General features: G+C 42.1%; 1 pseudogene across 1 annotated transcript; it reads left to right on the top strand.

Moving 5' to 3' along the window:
* The first annotated feature begins 2,554 nt into the window (after nt 1-2,554).
* On the top strand, nt 2,555-3,728 carry LOC110330851 (annotated as a pseudogene). Its single transcript, XR_002380969.2, has one exon. The product of XR_002380969.2 is annotated as an ester hydrolase C11orf54 homolog pseudogene (transcript).
* The last annotated feature ends 14,680 nt before the right edge of the window (nt 3,729-18,408 follow it).

Consider the following 18,408-nt stretch of genomic DNA (forward strand, 5'->3'; position numbering starts at 1 on the left):
TGTAGACCAAGCTGGCCTCGAACTCAGAAATCTGCCTGCCTCTGCCTCCCGAGTGCTGGGATTTATGAGGTCCCTTTTGTCGATTCTTGATCTTACAGCACAGGTCACTGCTGTTCTGTTCAGGAATTTTTCCCCCATGCCCATATCTTCTAGGCTTTTTCCCACTTTCTCCTCTATAAATTTCAGTGTCTCTCGTGTTATGTGGAGGTCTTCGATCCACTTAGACTTGAGCTTTGTACAAGGAGATAAGAAGGGATCAATTCGCCAGGCGTGGTTGTGCACACCTTTAATCCCAGCACTCAGGAGGCAGAGGCAGGCGGATTTCTGAGTTGAAGGCCTGCCTGGTCTACAAAGTGAGTTCCAGGACAGCCAAGGCTACACAGAGAAACCCTGTCTTGGAAGAAAAAAAAAATAATGGATCTATTCTCATTCTTCTTCATGATAACTGCCAGTTGTGCCACCACCACTTGTTGAAAATGCTGTCTTTTTTCCACTGGATGGTTTTAGCTCCCTTGTCAAAGATCAAGTGACCACAGGTATGTGGATTCGTTTCTCGGTCTTCAATTCTGTTCCATTGATCTACCTGTCCGTCGCTGTACCACTACCATGCAGTTTTTATCACAATTGCTCTGTAGTACAGCTTGAGGTCAGGCATGGTGATTCCAGCAGAGAGAGCAGAGTGACACCCTTTGTTTTCCCATTTCAGCCATTTTTGTTTCTCAGGCCCCTCTATTTCCACCTGCAGTTTTTCCAACTGTTAGGCCATTCTTCAGACAATTTTTGAAACTCAATATAAGAAGAAAAAATAAAAAGTCTCCTCTGGGAGCAAAGCAAGAGACATCCCAGTGGTAGCAGCTGTCATAAAATTTTTGGTGAAGTCTTGGGGGGGAGGAACAAAACATTCCTTTATTCCCTGCTATCTTCTCTATGGCATTTGAAATCAAATTTCCCACTTTGATCCTTATCTTCTGAGCCCCATGTTGAAGCATCACTTGTAACTGGTCTTTGCTATGTTGTGGGTTTTTTCCCACCTTTTATCCACCTGGTTTCACTCCCTACCAATAAATAGTAGAGAAAGATGGGTAAAGGAGAGGGAGAGGGAGAGGTGCGACGCGCTACCGTCTCGCCAGCAAGAACAATGCGACATATCATTAGGATCCTTCTGCAGTAAAGCTTTAATGCATCTCGAGAGGCAATGCATAAGCTACTCGAAAGCGGAGACCCCCGAGGTGAAAAACCCTCTCCCTTATATAGGAAATGTTCTCCGCCTAGGACGTGTAGCTCCCTGGTTGGCTGCTCACTATCGGCCCAGATGACGCCATGGGACAGGCAGGGCACATGCGCAGACCGCTTGTTTACCAGTTAGAACTCTGGATGCCAGCGCCATCTTGCCATGGTGATTGTGAGGACGGCTTCCCACAGAGAGGGAGAGGGGGAGGGAGAGGGAGAGGGAGAGGTCCTTGAATATAATCTAATTTCTTTCTTCTTGTTTCTTTGAGCATGATACTAACAAACCACAACCAAACCTCCTGAACCAACCACCATCACTGCCTCTCTGGGCCCTAGCATTTGTCTAACCTCTGAGAAGTTTCCAGAATTCCAAAAAGCACACAATTACAGAAACTATCTGCAGCTGACAAAACCATATCCCTACTAGAGGCAAATCATAGTCACCAGCAGCAGACAGATAAAACAGCCCCATATCCTACATCTGGGATGAAAACAAAAGCACATTTTTATAGTATCTCTGTGTTGTTGTTGGTTGTTGTTTTTAAAGAAACCAGAATTCCAGAATTCTCACTAGTCTTAGTTCCAAAACTCTGACCTTAGATTTAGAACCACACCTTTTCTCACAGAAGTCTCCACAGACTGTAGTGTCTACTGATGATACAATGTTGCATTAAAACAACAGCTGAATAAACAATCTATAGGCAGATATTACAACATTGTAGACGCCATCCAGAAAGTGAGAATGTAGTTTCCCTGTGATGTCAGTACTTCCAGCCTATAGAAGCTACCACTGTCTAAGCCCTGCTTGATGAGTGGCTTTGCCGGCTCCCACATTATCTCTGATCTTTAATCAGCTGCAGTTTTAGTGGTACCCTAGAGATTTTTAGTGGTGAACACTAGAGCTTAAAAGGTCTTCTTATACCTCATACCAGTGTTCTGGGCTGACATTTTGATATCACATGGGGCAATGGCACCACCATGGACAGCTGGTAGCATACTGACCAACAGCGTGTTCCTGATCAGTTGAGAACACAAAGCCCATACACACCTGGATAGAGACAACAATGTCTCCAGAGATAAGTTGTTTTCCAGATGCCCCAGATGGCCTAGTGGATCACAGTGTTCTTGCCCCTAAGTACCACAGCCTCCCCTCAGAGGGACAAGCAGATCATTTGGATTCTATATCGCCTGCCCTCACAATGAAGCATTTTGGATAACCATCCAAACGTTGGATGGGATTAAGGAAGTAGTTGGTTCTCCAGGTCGACTCTGCCTTCCATAAGCATCACAGTAACGTGTCGAGGATGCCACACAAGATTTAAACATGATTTCCTTTCATGTGCCAAGCCTGGAGGAGCTTGCTGAAGTTTTGCAGAAGGGGCTAAAGGACAACTTTGCTGATGTCCAGGTCTCAGTGGTTGACTGCCCAGATTTAACAAAGGAGCCATTTAACTTTCCAGTAAAAGGCATCTGTGGGCAAACTAGAATTGCAGAAGTAGGAGGTGTGCCTTACTTATTGCCTCTTGTAAACAAAAAAAAAGTTTATGACCTAAATGAAATTGCAAAAGAAATAAAGCTGCCTGGTGCATTTATCCTTGGAGCGGGTGCAGGTCCATTTCAGACACTTGGGTTCAATTCTGAGTTCATGCCAATTGTTCAAACAGCAAGTGAACACAACCAACCTGTGAATGGAAGTTACTTTGCCCATAAAAATCCTGTAGATGGAGAGTGCCTGCTGGAGAAATACAGCCAAAAATATCATGATTTTGGATGTGCACTACTGGCTAATCTTTTTGCCAGTGAGGGCCAACCTGGCAAGGTCATTGAAGTGCAAGCCAAGAGAAGAAAAGGAGAACTTAACTTTGTGAGCTGCATGAGACAGACACTGGAGGAGCGCTATGGTGACAAGCCTGTGGGGATGGGAGGCACCTTTGTTGTGCAGAAAGGGAGAGTGAAAGCCCACATCATGCCTGCAGAGTTTTCTTCCTGCCCACTGAACTCGGACGAAGCTGTCAATAAATGGCTACACTTCTATGAGATGAAGGCTCCCTTGATTTGTCTACCAGTTTTTGTTTCCAAAGACCCTGGGCTTGATTTGCGACTGGAGCACACACATTTCTTCAGTCACCATGGAGAAGGTGGACACTACCACTACGATACGACCCCAGACACAGTGGAGTACCTTGGATACTTCTCACCTGCACAGTTCCTGTATCGCATTGATCAGCCCAAAGAGACCNATGCCTTTGGGAGAGATTAAAGCAGCTGTGTAATGGTTAGCTAAGGTTAAATTACTACCCCAGCAACTGATAATAATTCAAAAATACAGTAGAGGACCAGAGCGGGTGGCGTAGAGGTAGAGGCAGAGGTGTTCCCTAGCAAGCAGCCAAGGCTCTACCTTAATCCCCAGCACAGCTAACAAAAGTAATCACTACACAAGCACTACTTGTATGGCATTTGAAATGCAAGGATGTGGACATATGACACTCATGTAACACCTTCGTGTGAGGGAGAGTATTGGGAACATAGATAACTAATTGAGATGCTCACTTTAGTAACCAATCTTATGTCTTTATGGCCCAGCAAATTCTACCTTCTCTTCATATCACAAAGATGAATATGGACCTTCCACTATTCCTGCTATCTAGGAATAACTTACACTTGGGTGGCATTACTAAATTTTTCAAGTTCATCTCACAAGGACTAAGGGATTATTACTGAGTATTAGACACAACAGTGTGGGATCTTTGCACTGAGTTTTAAAAGCCTACTCTGGAAATCAGTATACTGTGTTCTCAGCGCTCAGGGGACTACCCATACTCAGAAGTCTGCAGTTGCCTTCCACAGATGTTAGTAACATGGATTAGCCAGGCTCTTCCTGAATTAGGTCTCTACCCAACAGTTTGTACCTTACTAATACTGTTTGCAAGATAAGAAAGAAAAGAAGCAGCAACAAAACACACCACTGAACACTGCCACTCCCCAGCGTGAGATAGAAAACTACCCTCTTACTATGTGGTGTCTTAAAGGGACACTGGTGCCCGTTCTTTGGCTGTATAGACTGCTGAGACAATGAACCACAAGAAATTGGAATCCCCTCAGGAATTTCATGGCAGGAGAAGGAAAAGGCTGAAGCCTGGTGCCAGCCACAGGAGGAACTTGTCTTCTGGAACGAGATGTCACGTAGCTCTTAGGACAAACAGGAGCCCAGACAACAGTGGTGGGCAGGACCATAGCTTGACCTGCTTAGTTAGGTAGACCTCTGTGCCTTCTATTTAAACCTGAACCTCATGCCAGGACCCAGCATGAATTCTGCAGGATGGTGGGGGAGGGGTGGGAATCCAGAGACCTGTTTGTTCCTCTTCCCAAAGTGACTACATTCAAGGAATCTTTGTGCTTTTCAAAGGATATTACGCTATTACTGAGTGCTGATGGCTAGTGTATGGTGATCGTGGTTAGAAAACTCCTTGCTGTTCTGTGTCACAGAACCTGTGATGGTCATTAGCCAGAAATCAACTTTCCAACCTTCCTAATGGCAGTAAGATATGGGTCTAAGAACTCTTTAGAACTAAGCCCTAAACAGTTTCTGATTCTTTACTTTGTAATGCACGTCTTGTATTATTTTTAATAGTGTTGTTTTTAATTAAACACGATTTTTGAGGTGAAACTGAATAAAATCATTTAACACTGTTAAAAAAAAAGATTTAAACATGATGGCACTCTATCAAAGATATCTGGCAAGAGCTAAAATATTCTCCTTTTATAAGAAAAACAACTTCATTGGGAAGGTTTTTCTTGATTGCAACTATTTATTGACAGGAAAAATGGAATAAAATAAAATAAAAATTAATTTATGATTTAAATTCCTCTTCGTCAGTTCTCAAATCCAAATAATAATTCCTATATTTGGTTGCCAGAATCTAGCTTCTTAGAAAATGTATGGTTTATTATTGTGTGTTGCTCACTTATAAATGTGCAAAAGCCCATCTCTTTTCAGACTAGTATGCGTAGCAAAAAAATAGCAAAATGAACATAAAGGACACATTTATAAAACTAAGTAGTTCTGTGTCTTTCTGTGTCTATTGCCAAACGAAAATTGGATTTCTGAGGGTCCCCTATACACACATGTATCGTTACAGAAATCATATATCAAAAAGCTCTCTGTCTTTTTGATTAAAGTGGCTCATTAATGTTTCCCAATGAGTGCTACTTTGATCCCAGCATATCGCTATAGCCAACAGCATCAGAGAGAGGAGCTGTTCTCACATCTTTCTAGTTGATTTCTGCCTTCCTAAAATAGCTATATTTTCCTTCGATATATTAATGACTACCTCAGTTACTTATAACTTTCCCCATAATGTTATCTTCAGAGTTATGATTTCTCTAAATTACCAAAAATATCCCGATTCTGATATCAAATCCTATATCATAATGTAGAGGCAGGGAACTGCTCCTATATCAGCATTTCCTAACTCTCTGGAACATATCCTTAGGCTCACATAGACATTCAGATATCTGATAAATGTTTATTAAAGGTTTCTTGGGTCCCATGTGCTTGCTGTGTGTAAGATTTGGATGGTGCTCTGACCTTAAAATTTGGAGTCCAGAAGGAAACAAACAGTCATTTGTATTGTTTGACAAGAGTTGGGATATGTGTCATGGAAAGATAGGCATGATGAATGCTGGTGAAGAGTTTAATTTCATGGAGGTGAACTGAGAATCTTTACCCAAGGAAGTAGGTAAAGAAAGGGAAAGGAGTAGTTGTGAAGAGTTCCAGGCAGAGGAAAATGTCTCCAGGAAGAAACTGTGTGTGATTAGAGAGCTGGCCAAGTGGAGGGAACATTCAAAGGGACAGTATGGCTGTCTGGTGATGAAACAGGTTACAGGGCTTATGTCACACTTGATTTTGACCCTTTTTATAAGCTAACATAAGGCTTTGAGCAAGATGATGAAACATGTCTATGAAGGATTCATTTGACTACTCTTTGAAGAATGCATTCGTGAGGTGACTAAGAAGTATAGCACTGGTGAGTTGAAGGCGCAGTAGTCCACAAGTCAGGCATGAGGGTGGCAGCTATAAGAAGCTTGACCTGTCCTAAAACTGAAGTGCTGATGGCCTAAACATTGTAATGTGTTTCTGACAGTTCTGAAAGTTCAGACTCTAAGGGTATTTATTGTACAGGTTCTAATGAGCATTCCTCCCATTGAGGACCACTTTCTCCCTGTGTCCTAACACGGTAGAGAGAAAATAAACTCTGGTCTTTTCATCTTCTAAGGCTCGAATTCCTCCAAGGGAGCCTTATCTATTAAGACTTCATCTGAACATCCCTAAGCCCCAATGCCAAACATTGAGAGTTAGGGCTTCAACATGTAAACATGGAGGGGATAAATATCCAGTGTATAACAACAGCTTTAAGAGGCATTTGAAAACAAAAATGTTGATAGCATTTGACAATTGGTTGAAGGGACTAAAAAACCGGTATAAATTAAAGATGATTCTAAGTCCCTCACACAAATAACTGGGAAGATAATAGAGTATTCTCCATAGGAAACGTTGGAAAGGGGAGAGATTTGAGATTGTATATATAGTAGTTGTCATGTCCAATTTTGGTAGTCTCCGTACAAGCTAGAAGGAAATGTTAGGAAGGCAGTCAGACACATGGACCTTGACCTCAGAATGGAGGTCTGAATGAATACATACATTTAAAAAAATTAATAACTCAACAGATGGATGTGCACAAGATTCCTACAGGAATGAGCACAGATAGGCAAGAATAGAAGGGAAGAGTGCACGAGACTGGGGACAGAGCAATGCAAGGACACATCAGACCAATGAGCAAACACATTTGCAGAAATAACTTTGTTTTCATGGTCTACCTTTGTGATTATATCAGTAGGGCTTCTTTGATTCCAAATGGCTTTCACATCCCTCTGGCTTTTAGACAAAATCCTGGGAGGAGTAATGTCAATCAGAAGGAGCTAGAAAGAGGAAGCAGAAAAATAAGAGGAAAGAGGAGAGACTGTAGTGTCATAGAAGAAGGAAGTAAAGATTTTTGAGGAAACTATGAGCTGTCAGCTCTGGCAAATAAGATGTGTGCTGTTGATTAGATTTATCAACATGAGCCACACTATACCCAAGCCAGACAAGTTCACTGAGGAGTCATGGGATTGGAGGCTGATTATAGTGAGCTGGGATGCTATTTGGAGAAGTACAAAGCATGGACTGTCTGCTTCTTGTTTTGTTTTAGAAAAGGGGACGGGGAGAAGGAAGGAAAGGAGAGAAGAAAGGAAATGAAAGAGAAGGAATAGATAAGCTGTCTCTGCAGAAGGTAGAGCTGAACTAAAGTATACAACAGCAACTGAAGAGCAGAGATTTTTAGCAGTCTCAAAAGCAGACTGATTTCTACTTCTGTATTACAAACTACATTTTCATAATCCTTTCTAAAGGGATTTCTTTGTAGGATGGGTCACATATGAATTCTGCCTTTTAGAAATAGTGGGTTGTTTCTTAATTGCATCTCATCCCTGTAGACCTTTGCTCCAGTATGTGCAGGACATGGGCCAAGAAGATGTGTGGCTCCCCTTGCACAAGGGACAGTGACTCATTTTCAGGGTGTGTCCTTCCAGAGTGGATGGCTTCACGGAGCTTACATTGAGCAGCACAAGAGTGCTAGACATGGTTTGCTGAGTTTCCTTTGGACTTCCAAAACTGTGTGATCAGTGGGAGAATTTTGATGAGAAAAGGGGGGTGGGGGAGATGGCAGCTATTCCACATAGAAACCAAAAGCAAAACTATCTCCCAACAGAAGTTCCCTGAGTGGCTCTGCCAGAGAGACAGAGCCTGAAGCCACAAGGCAACAGTGAAGATGTCTCGGTGCTCTGGCTCTCGCGGTTATTATAGTTCTAGTCATTGTCATTTTAGATATTCAGAATTTTCTGGGAAATTACCATATTTCATACTAATAGAGATTTGCTGTGATGATAAACATTTTATTACACCACGGAACCACAGTTTTTCTTTCTTCTTTCTTTTTGAGAACAGAGTTGTTTGGGTTTCCCACAACATTAACACCACTTTTCGGTGCCAGATTTTTGATAAAATGCCTGAAGGAAGCAACTTAAGAGAGCAAAACTTCATTTTTTTCCTCACAGGGAAGGTGAACTTGCAGGAGCTTGTAGCATGGCTTCTTACGTGGTACCAAACCACAAGGCAGGAAACTGTAACATAGAGGATATTTGAACATGCTTGAAAAAGATCAAGAAAAAAAAATTCTGTAAAACAAATGTACCCCTCCACTGAGCTTGATGACTGTGCCTCAATATTCAGTCATTAACATTGTTTTGTGGGTCACAAGATCGAAAACCATTTAAAACTTTTGATTGAACTTGATTCCCATTTGCCCCCAAAAGTCTAGCTTAAGCAAAGAGCAGGAAGAGGAAGAGAAAGAGGAAGGGGAGAAGAAACAAAGAATTGTGCCATGTTATCAGGAAGAGGTCCATAACCGCACCACGGCACAAGGTTCAGAAACACAAAGGATTAAGCAAGAGCCAATCTCCGGTGAGGACCCTTGTCCTCCACTATGTCTAGACTTTAGTCTGGGGTGTCACGTGGCTTCACACAATGGAAGGAGGATATGTTCAAAAAGCAGCAGCCGTGTTTGTCTTACAGGCTCAGTGACTCTCACTGATTCTGATTGGCTCGAGTTTCAATCTCTGATCAGTACCAAGAGCCCATGTGAGGCTGTAATTGGATGATCCTGAATTATATCCAACTCTGGATAGGAAACTGAATGGACCAACCTTGGCAGAACACAGAAGGGAACGGACAAAGATGTGGTCCTCCAGAGACAAAGCAAAGCTATGGCTCCTTTGCAGGAGAGAAAACAAAGAGAGCCAGCAATTGTCTGAGGAAGGTCTGGAATGATGGCGGACCTCATCTTAATCTCTTTCAGTATAACATCCCGCATGTCAGGGAACTGGCCAGCTTGCCTCCTCTACTGCTCTTGTGGGTCGTGATTTTGCAGATCGACTCCCTTTTTCATCCCTTTGGTCTGCCGAGAATCAGAGTATTGTGCCTTATCCCATCTCTGTTTTTCTGAGTTTGTAATAAACAAACAAAATCAAGCCACTATGCAAAGTAACAATGCTTACCAAAACCCCTAAGATTTGTTTCTGCCAATAACGAGACCATGGGAAATAAGTTATACTGCTAACCTTTAAAGTTTCCTTTCTGGTGTTTCAGTGGCCATATCTTCTGAGGTAATCTTTCTTTATCACCCTCTTCCTGGATGTGAGTTGTTGAGTGCCTCTAGCCCTGAGCTCACATATACCGAGTTGACATTTTGTTTACTAACCTTTGTAAAGCACCAGTCCTTGGTTTGTGGGTTCCTTGAAGGCAGAACATTAATTTTTATCTTTCTAGCACCAGGACAAAGTTCACTGTCAGGGACTTACACGGTGGAAGGTCAATAAATGTTTTCTAAATGAGCAAGTGTCTCATAACCCAGTCTCATTTAATTTTGATAACAGACCTATGAAAAATCGATGATCAATCAGACTTGGAGAGTTAAGGTGAGTAAGGTAAGTGACGAGCCAAGTTCACACACAGCAGGATTGGCACTCAGGTCTATCTGCTGCAAGCCGACCTCTGTCTTGGTCGAAAAACAAAACAAAAAAGCCCAAGTGTTTGGAATGAGGTAAAAGTTCCAGCTTGTGTATGCTAACTGGATGTCTTTTCGGCCTCTCTGCCATTGATCCTGAGCATACATCTTTCTCCACAGCCCCTGAGCGCACGTGTGCTTCCTTGCCTCTTTACTTTTGGCGGTCTCAGCAGACTCTGATTACTACAGTTTTATCATTTTCATTTATAAAATTTTATCACTTATCATTTATAAAACCAATCATCACTGTTTTATAAAACAATCCCATTGTGTAGCTCTGCCATTCAGGCCCTGCCTCCCACCCACAGCGCTGTGATGCGCCCATGATCACAACTGGTGGAACCTGAGTGGGGAAGCAGGAAGAATGGCCTGGGGTTGAGTGGCCTCAAGCCTCTGTGAGTGAGTGCAGGAGAATGAACTCTCCAGAGGCAGCTAAGTGAGACAGCTCACTTTAATGGGTGGAACAAAGGCTAAGTATACCTTCCGGGGTCAGACGGGGGTATGGGTGTACATCACTGACGGGCCAGGGTGCTGGGGAAGAATTCCAGATGCCTCCAGACTTGACTTTAGAAGGGGGGAGGAAGCTTTTAACCTGGCTACTGAGCTAGGAGGGTTGGAGTGTGGGTAGCAATCGTACCCTGCCAGTCTCAGGATGAGATTTCTGGGGTTTGCCACACCTTGACCCCACTCTTGCTCCAGGTCCACGTCCCCTGGTTCCATGTTCCCTGGCTTCACAGACCCCAAAATCATATCATTCTTTTATGAAGTGTCATGGCTTGTGTTTGCTGAACCATAGCTATATATGACCATATGATACTGTCTAAAGTACCACTGAAACTCTTAGTTTCCATGTCAGCCTTCAACACCATGCTTGTGTTCTCTGTGGCCCCAGGTACAAAGCTTGCGTGAAGCCGACTTTACAAAAACACCATTGAGTGAACTCATGATATCCTTGTGGTGCCTTTTTGACATGGCAACTCTTTTTTTCCAATGGCTATGACCCAGAACGATATAAATAATTGTTCCATTCTTCACTCCTTCAGTTTCCATAGGCTGTGTTCTCTCTCAGCAGCCTTAGCCTGAATCTCACTCATCCAGGACCACCAACCACCATGTCAGCAAATTCAAGTAGAGTGGCACCTTCCATAATTGTTAAAATTTAGTTTTTCAAATTGTTGGGAGACACATCTTTGTAATGTTTTTAATTTTTAATTCTAAATGGAGTAGGGACCAGCAGATAAAAATAAGATTTCTTTTAGGCGTTTCTAGAGATAATTTAATTTACTGACAAGAAAAGCCCAATCTAACCAGAACATGATTAACTGCTACTAATTGGTATCTCCAGCTGCACTCAAATAAAAACAGAAAGAATTAGGAAGGTGGAAGGAGAGAGAATCTGCTGCCACCAGAACAAGACTAACACTAACAGCAGTAAATTAATACTGAAACAGGAACCCGCTGACGTATGCTGCTTTCAGCAGGGTTTTTAGAAACAAAGCAACTCAAAATTCTGAGTCATGCAATGTGATCAAAAGATAGACGTTTTTACCAGAAAAACGTACCCAAAACTCAGGTCATCTCCCACAGGTTACAGTTAAGTACGGCTATGGTGTAAGACATAGGAGCTGGCTGAATGTACAAATTATAATAGCCATTTAAATACAACAACTTTGTGACGCTGTTTAAGACATGAATTGTACTGGGCCCATAGGATGGCTCACTGTGTAAAGCACTCGTTGCTCAAGCCGACAACTTGAAGCCATGTACAGGTGAAAGGAGAGACTGACTCCTAAAGTTGTCCTGTGATCTCCACACATATTCAAAAGAGGAAGGTCCATCATCTAATAAAGTTCATCATATTGTGTGTCTAGCCTTTCTCATCATCCCCGACCTCGGAACCTGTCCTCTCTGTCCCGTTGCTCTGCCCTTCCTACAATGCTATCCTATAAATGTAATCAGAATAGCAAACGACCTACCAAGTCTGGCTTCTTTCACTTAGCAAGTATGCAGACACTACTGTTACACGTACTAATCGTTCAACCCTTCCCATTGCTGAGTCAGGGTGTGGAGACGCTTTCTGTAGGTACTAAGGAACAAGCCTATGGTAAAAGCTACTGGCTAGCCACATGGTTGTGAAGAACAAAGAAAGCATAGCTTGGACATCAACCAGCAAACAGCAGCCAAGCAGTGTTGGAGACTATCAGTTCTGAAGTCAGTAGTAGGGGTGGGCTAGGGCCAACAGCTAGCTGACAGTCAAGGTCAGAAGTTGGTGATGGACAGAGAGAGCTCCACCATCCATAACTGGGGGAACAACATGTAAACAAAATCTTCTTGGCTGGGCCAGAATAACAAGCACAAAGTATGTCACCTCTTAGTTGGCCCAGCTCCAGCTATGTTGAGAGAGGTAACCAATTTCTTAGAATCTACCTCGGTCTTCATTCAGTTTCCGTCATCAGTCATATACAAAGCCCAGTACCAGCAAGTCAGTGTCTTTCCGCTCTCGTGGGAGGTTCTCTCAGTTTCCCTTAATTTTACATACTAAGGCTTAGTTTTTCATCATTTATGCCTGTCTTCATCTTTTATTTCCATCTGAACTTGAGAGCAAACTGTCTCAAGTTGAACTTCTGTTGGCCATTGAGTATCCAGTACCCTGAGTCCTGGGTCATGCTAATCTGGGCAAAGAAAGTCCCATGGCTCTCAAAGCATTATGTCATTATGAACATGTGTACTATTAATGTCCATCCATACACAGGTTTTTGTGTAAGCAAATACTTTTCATAGGATAGAAGGACCAAGAAAACGTAAGTGTCAGGAAAAGATGGGAAAGCTGTTCAGCCTGACATCTAGTTTGCCTTCCTAGTGACTGGGAGTCCAGAAATCTCAACACAGCTGTGACAGTCACAGTTGCCTGAGAAATAGTGTTGTCAGAAACAACAGAAGAACTATGTTCACTCAGAACCAGAATGTCTGCAACCTTGAGTTTCATGATATTAGATTAGCACTCCTCACCGGGCGTGGTGGCACACACCTTTAATCCCAGCACTCAGGAGGCAGAGGCAGGTGGATTTCTGAGTTCGAGGCCAGCCTGATCTACAAAGTGAGTTCCAGGACAGCCAGGGCTATACAGAGAAACCCTGTCTTTAAAAAAAAAAAAAAAAAAAAAAAGATTAGCACTCCTCTGTATTCTCTACATCACAAAACCACCTTACAATTTCATTTACGGAAGGAAATTATTTAAGATGAAAAATATGCCCATCAGTTTATATTTTTTAAACTTTATTTAAATTTTTTTTAAAGATTTATTTATTTATTATATGTAAGTACACTGTAGTTGTCTTCAGACACTCCAGAAGAGGGTGTCAGATCTTGTTAAGGATGGTTATGAGCCACCATGTGGTTGCTGGGATTTGAACTCCAGACCTTCAGAAGAGCAGTCGGGTGCTCTTACCCACTGAGCCATCTCACCAGCCCAACTTTATTTAAATTTTAAGATTAATTAATGAATTTAAATCAAGCTTATTTATTTTATGTGCATCAGTGTTTTGCCTACATGTCTGTATGTCTGTCTGTGTGATGGTGTTGGAGCCCCTGGAACTGGAGTTATAGATAATTGTGAGCTGCTATGTGGGTGGTGGAAATTGAACCTGGGTTTCTGAAAGAACAGCCTGTGCTCTTAACCTCTGAGCCTTTTTTCCCCCCAATGTGCTTAACTCTTAAATCTTGTTAGCACTACAATCTTCTGAGGCATATTACTTAGAGAGCCACAGAGTTGCATATATTGTATATATTGTAAAAGCATCAAAATAATACTCTCTTCTTTCTTTTCTTTTGTTTTTATTCAAAAGGGTTTCTCTGTGTAGCCCTGATGGTCCTGGAATTCACTTTGTAGACCAGGCTAGCCTTGAACTCAGAGATACATCTGCCTCTGCCTCCCAAGTACTGACACTACAGGCACGTACCACCACTCCCAGCTGGAGAATCTCTTCTTTGAAGAGTCCTTATTTGATCCCAGGTGGACTGCCAGCAACAAAGTAGCTGTGTCATTGTGAACACTCTTCAGTGACATACTAGAATTGCTTCATACCTTAACAGCACATGACAAAGTAAGTTTTCTTTGTAAAAGTCATTCTTATAAGTGTGTGGCAATAGCTTATTATAGGTATAGCTTGTGTTTTTCTAATGACTAAAGATGTTGCTTGCCTTTTAGCATCCTATGGACTATCTGAATACCTCTACCTGTAAATTAGATGTCAAAATTGTCGATTTTAAAAATCAGATTTGTGTTTCCTATAGTTGTTGGGTTTTATTTAGATATTTTAAATCATATGGTAATTGTATATTATATTAGAAAGTGAAGATTTTTTATAACTTTTTATTGATTCTTTGTGACTTTCACATCATGCACTCCAATCCCATTCAACTCTCCTGCAACCACATCACCAGGATAAGCTCTCCTGCTGCAGGATGAGCATTGGGTGCTTGCTAACTCACCCAGTGCTGCAGCCAGCAAGGGACAGGATTAGCTTTCCTGCTCTCATGTCATGGGGTTGGCTCACCTGCACCCACACCACCAGGGTCAGCTCTACTATGCTGCCCAAGTGAGGCGCAGGCCCCACTCTCCAGAGTGCCAGAGCTGGTGAAGGTTCAACATAGTCCCTCAGGTGGCAGTCTTCCCAGGGACATCTGCATGGCCTTAGTGATGACAGGGGCCTGAGACATCAACACAGACTTATGCCATGGCTGCCATGGGTCCAAGAATCCAGTCATGACCCCTATCAGCCACTTGGGCCCAGATGTCCTCATGGCCTCAGGTAGCAGCATAGGCCACTCAGATCAGCATGTCCTGTCCTATCCCTCGGTCAGTTCCTTGTTGTTGTCTGTCTGCTCCCCTCTCCTTGGCACCACAGACCTTGGCACAGACCCCCCAGACATAGCCCTTGGCAGCAGCCCAGATTAGGGCCTCACCATGGGTTCCTCATATCTGCCTGTTCCTCACAGCCGTTGACTCTCCAGTTCTACCTTTCTCCACAGTGTACAAAGCCACCTCAGCTTTGCTTTCTCTTCCATCTCTCTACTGTGCACTCCACCTTTCTATCTCTCCATCACACATTCATCCAAATAATGGTGCCCACGGTAGGTGCTTGGGTGTCTTTTGTCTGTGGCAGACACTTGGGTGTTTTCTTTCTGTTGACCCCGTGAAGATTTTTTTTAAAGGAGAGAATTAAGATCACCAGAGAGTATACATCCAGGAAAAAGATATTTTAACATTTTGATATATATTTTTTCTGATTATTTTTTAATGTGACTGTACATGTTACAAACATGTAACCCAAATTTCCTTAGTTGCATCAGCCTAGATATATACATAGGGTCAGCAAGTAGGTGTAATTAAAATGTCACTGGATAAGCAATAGGTCCTCAGACTCATTACTATCCCAAATCACAATGCAACTTAATAGAGAAGGATACAGCCAAATACTGTAGTATTAGCATAGTCTCAGCATATGGAAGACTGAAACAGAATCCACCAGGACTCACAGCAAGATCATGTAGCTAACAACAACAACTAAGCAAGACACGAAACTGAACAGGTGGCTGAGGAGGTCACAGTATGGGAGGTGACACAGGAGCAGAAGGACACTACCCCAGTCCCGGGAGAACACTGAAGATACTTTCTAGAAAGTTGTTCAAGACAAAGAAGAGATTTTAAAAATATTGGGGGAAAGGCAATGACTTTTTTAAAATCAACTTGAAGTTTTGTTGTCCAGTTACTGTGAGTTCTACAAAATACAGAACAAATCCAGAGAGAACATTATAAAAGAAATCTAAAAAAATTTACCAACACTGAAGAACACATACCTTCAAGTCAGAACATCCAGCACAATGAACAAAAACAGATCTGTATCAAGAAGACCATCAAAGGCCTGTGTGGTGGCTCAGTGGGCAAAAGTGCTCACCTCTAAGCCTGAGGACGTGAGTTCAATTCCTGGGACCCACGTGGTTGAAGGAGTGAACTGACTTCCACACTTGTCCTCTGACACACACACACACACACACACACACACCACAATAATAATAATAATAATAATAATAATAATAATAATAATAAACAAAATATGACAAAAACATTAAAGATGGTCAGGAATCAAGACCGAATTCTAGAAAGCAAGAGATTATTGCTGCCAATATCCTAAAGTGAAACTATACTTAACCAAGAATTGTATACACAATCAAAGCACCAAGAAACCATGAGGGTAAGACTAAAACCATTTTCAGAGGACTCTGAATTTTACCTTTCTGTAGACAGCAAATCAGGGAAGAAAGAATTCAGGAAAAGAGGAACCACACAGACAGTGAGTGGTGCAGCTCTAGACAAAAGCAAAGGCCTTGCGCCTAAGGTCTCATCAGCCGCCATACAATCAAGAGGACAAATCAAGAGATGATATCAAGGTGTGAAGAAAAACAGAACCATTACGTTTCTGGATAATAAGTGTGTCAAGACTTTAAAACACACTCTTGGTACTTTGTCATTTTATGTAATTTATATAGAATATTCTATAAGTACTAACTATTAAATTATTTTTTTGTCCTATGCTTTATTTTGCCAAAAAATAACTCCACTTGACCCTGAATGATTATGGCAGAACTGTAAGGAAGGGGGGAGGGGGTTGAGAAGAGCTACATCTTTAACAGACTCAACAGGATGTCAACAATATCTCAAACTGAAGGCCAAAGGAGCAAATTACCTAACCTGGAAGATGAAGCCCCTAAGAGGGTTGTAGCAATGTCAGACTAGAGGGCAAGTGAGAGGGCTGCCCGCAGCCACACTCTGTCCTGAAAGGCAGGTTGGGCTGGAAGGGAAAAGACAGCGAGAAAGAATGGGGCTAAGACAAGGAACCCTGACCAAAGCACGCAAGTTTAATAAAGTTCAGAGTTTATAAAGAGGGAAAAAGTCCATCCCCCACCACCCGGTTGTTGGAGCCTCTCATAGAGGTGAGAGCCTGTAGGTGGGCCTTGAGAATGTTGTCTCTGGAACATCTAAAGGTCTTCTCAGCAGGCAATGACAACACTTTGAAGAGCAGTGGCGAGTGTAAACAGTAGAGCTGGCTTGGCAGGTCACAAGGGACCACACCAGGTGATGCTAGTGGCTGCAGAGGTCTGGACCAGCCTGCTTTGAGGCTGGAAGGAGGCTACAAATCCCCCCTAAATATATAATAAAAATTAGCTGGACTGGACACAAAATATATTTATGCTCCATCGTCCTACCTAGGAATTATGGTGACTGGCGGCCACGCCTGTCGTAGGTGCTCAGATTTTCCTGAACTATTCTTATCTGTCAAGGAGGAATATATGCAGTTTGTTTGTGTTTATTTTGCACAAACATGGCTCTGTGGAGTATTATTGATAAACCACGGCCTCTTGGCATATACCTCTATCTTAGATTGATATAGTTCTGAAATCTGGTTGCCCGTCATTGACTGTCCGGCCCTCATCGCACACCTATTCCTGAATTCAGACCAAAGCCACAATATATACTCGGTATGTTTTTCATATCAAAGAATTTCTGCCACTGCTCTTTTTGTTGAAGGCAAAGCTGAATGCTGGCTGCAGACCGACTGTAGGGTGTAGCTGACCTGCTTGAAACACAAAGCCAAAACAGTTGTAAAGTAAAACAGTTGTAAAGTTTCTTTGAGGAAGCCCAGGTACTCTATACAGTTGCAAATTAGCAAAGATCAAGCTCAAATTCTGCCTCCAGGTGTAAGGGAGGTGGCTTTGAGAATCTACAGAAAAACTGTTTCATATGTAAATAGGCTATGCTCCAAGTTAACTCTGCTAGCTAATAAAGATTTTTGGCTATCTTCATTAGGAATCTCTAATATTGGAATTATTAATAGACCAGTCCAAGATTGAGTTTAGAGTAACTGGTCACATTGAAGGAAAGAGAAGAATCATTATAACTCCTCCTATGACTAAGTTTTTTTTAAGTCAGATTTCACAGTCTCTAATGTTCTCTATCCCAAAAAGTTAAAAGCTTGAAGCAAGGCAGCTTAGCTTGTCCAATCTGGGACAAAGGCAAGCAAGCAAAGGAAGGTCAAAGACATATACCTGATTCAGCTTTCTTGTCACCACAGTTAGGGCACTCAGCGAACTCACAGGTTAGTTTGTCATACAAACCTTTCTGGAAGTTGTTATACTTCTGCAGCATTCTGTGGAGAGAACACAAGCTTTCCCTCTTTCCCATTAGGGTAGCTGTTTAGGATCAATCCATATGCCAATAAGTAGATCCTTTTTATCTCACCTAGACATGAGTATGTCTAGTTTTAAGATACTAAGGCATTTAGTAAGTTCTTTGACATCCCAATTTTAAATTTTTAAAAATAAAAATGAGATTTAAATAATGTGCACAGGGATAATTCCTCCCTTTCTTTGTTAAAAAGATAAAGTTTTTAAAGTTCTACAATACCCTGTCTTGAGAATTATAAAAAGTCTCAGTGACATGGGTAACATTAAATTGTTG

This window comes from Mus pahari, chromosome 13, assembly GCF_900095145.1.
Source record: "Mus pahari chromosome 13, PAHARI_EIJ_v1.1, whole genome shotgun sequence".
NCBI classification, from domain to species: Eukaryota; Metazoa; Chordata; class Mammalia; order Rodentia; family Muridae; genus Mus; species Mus pahari.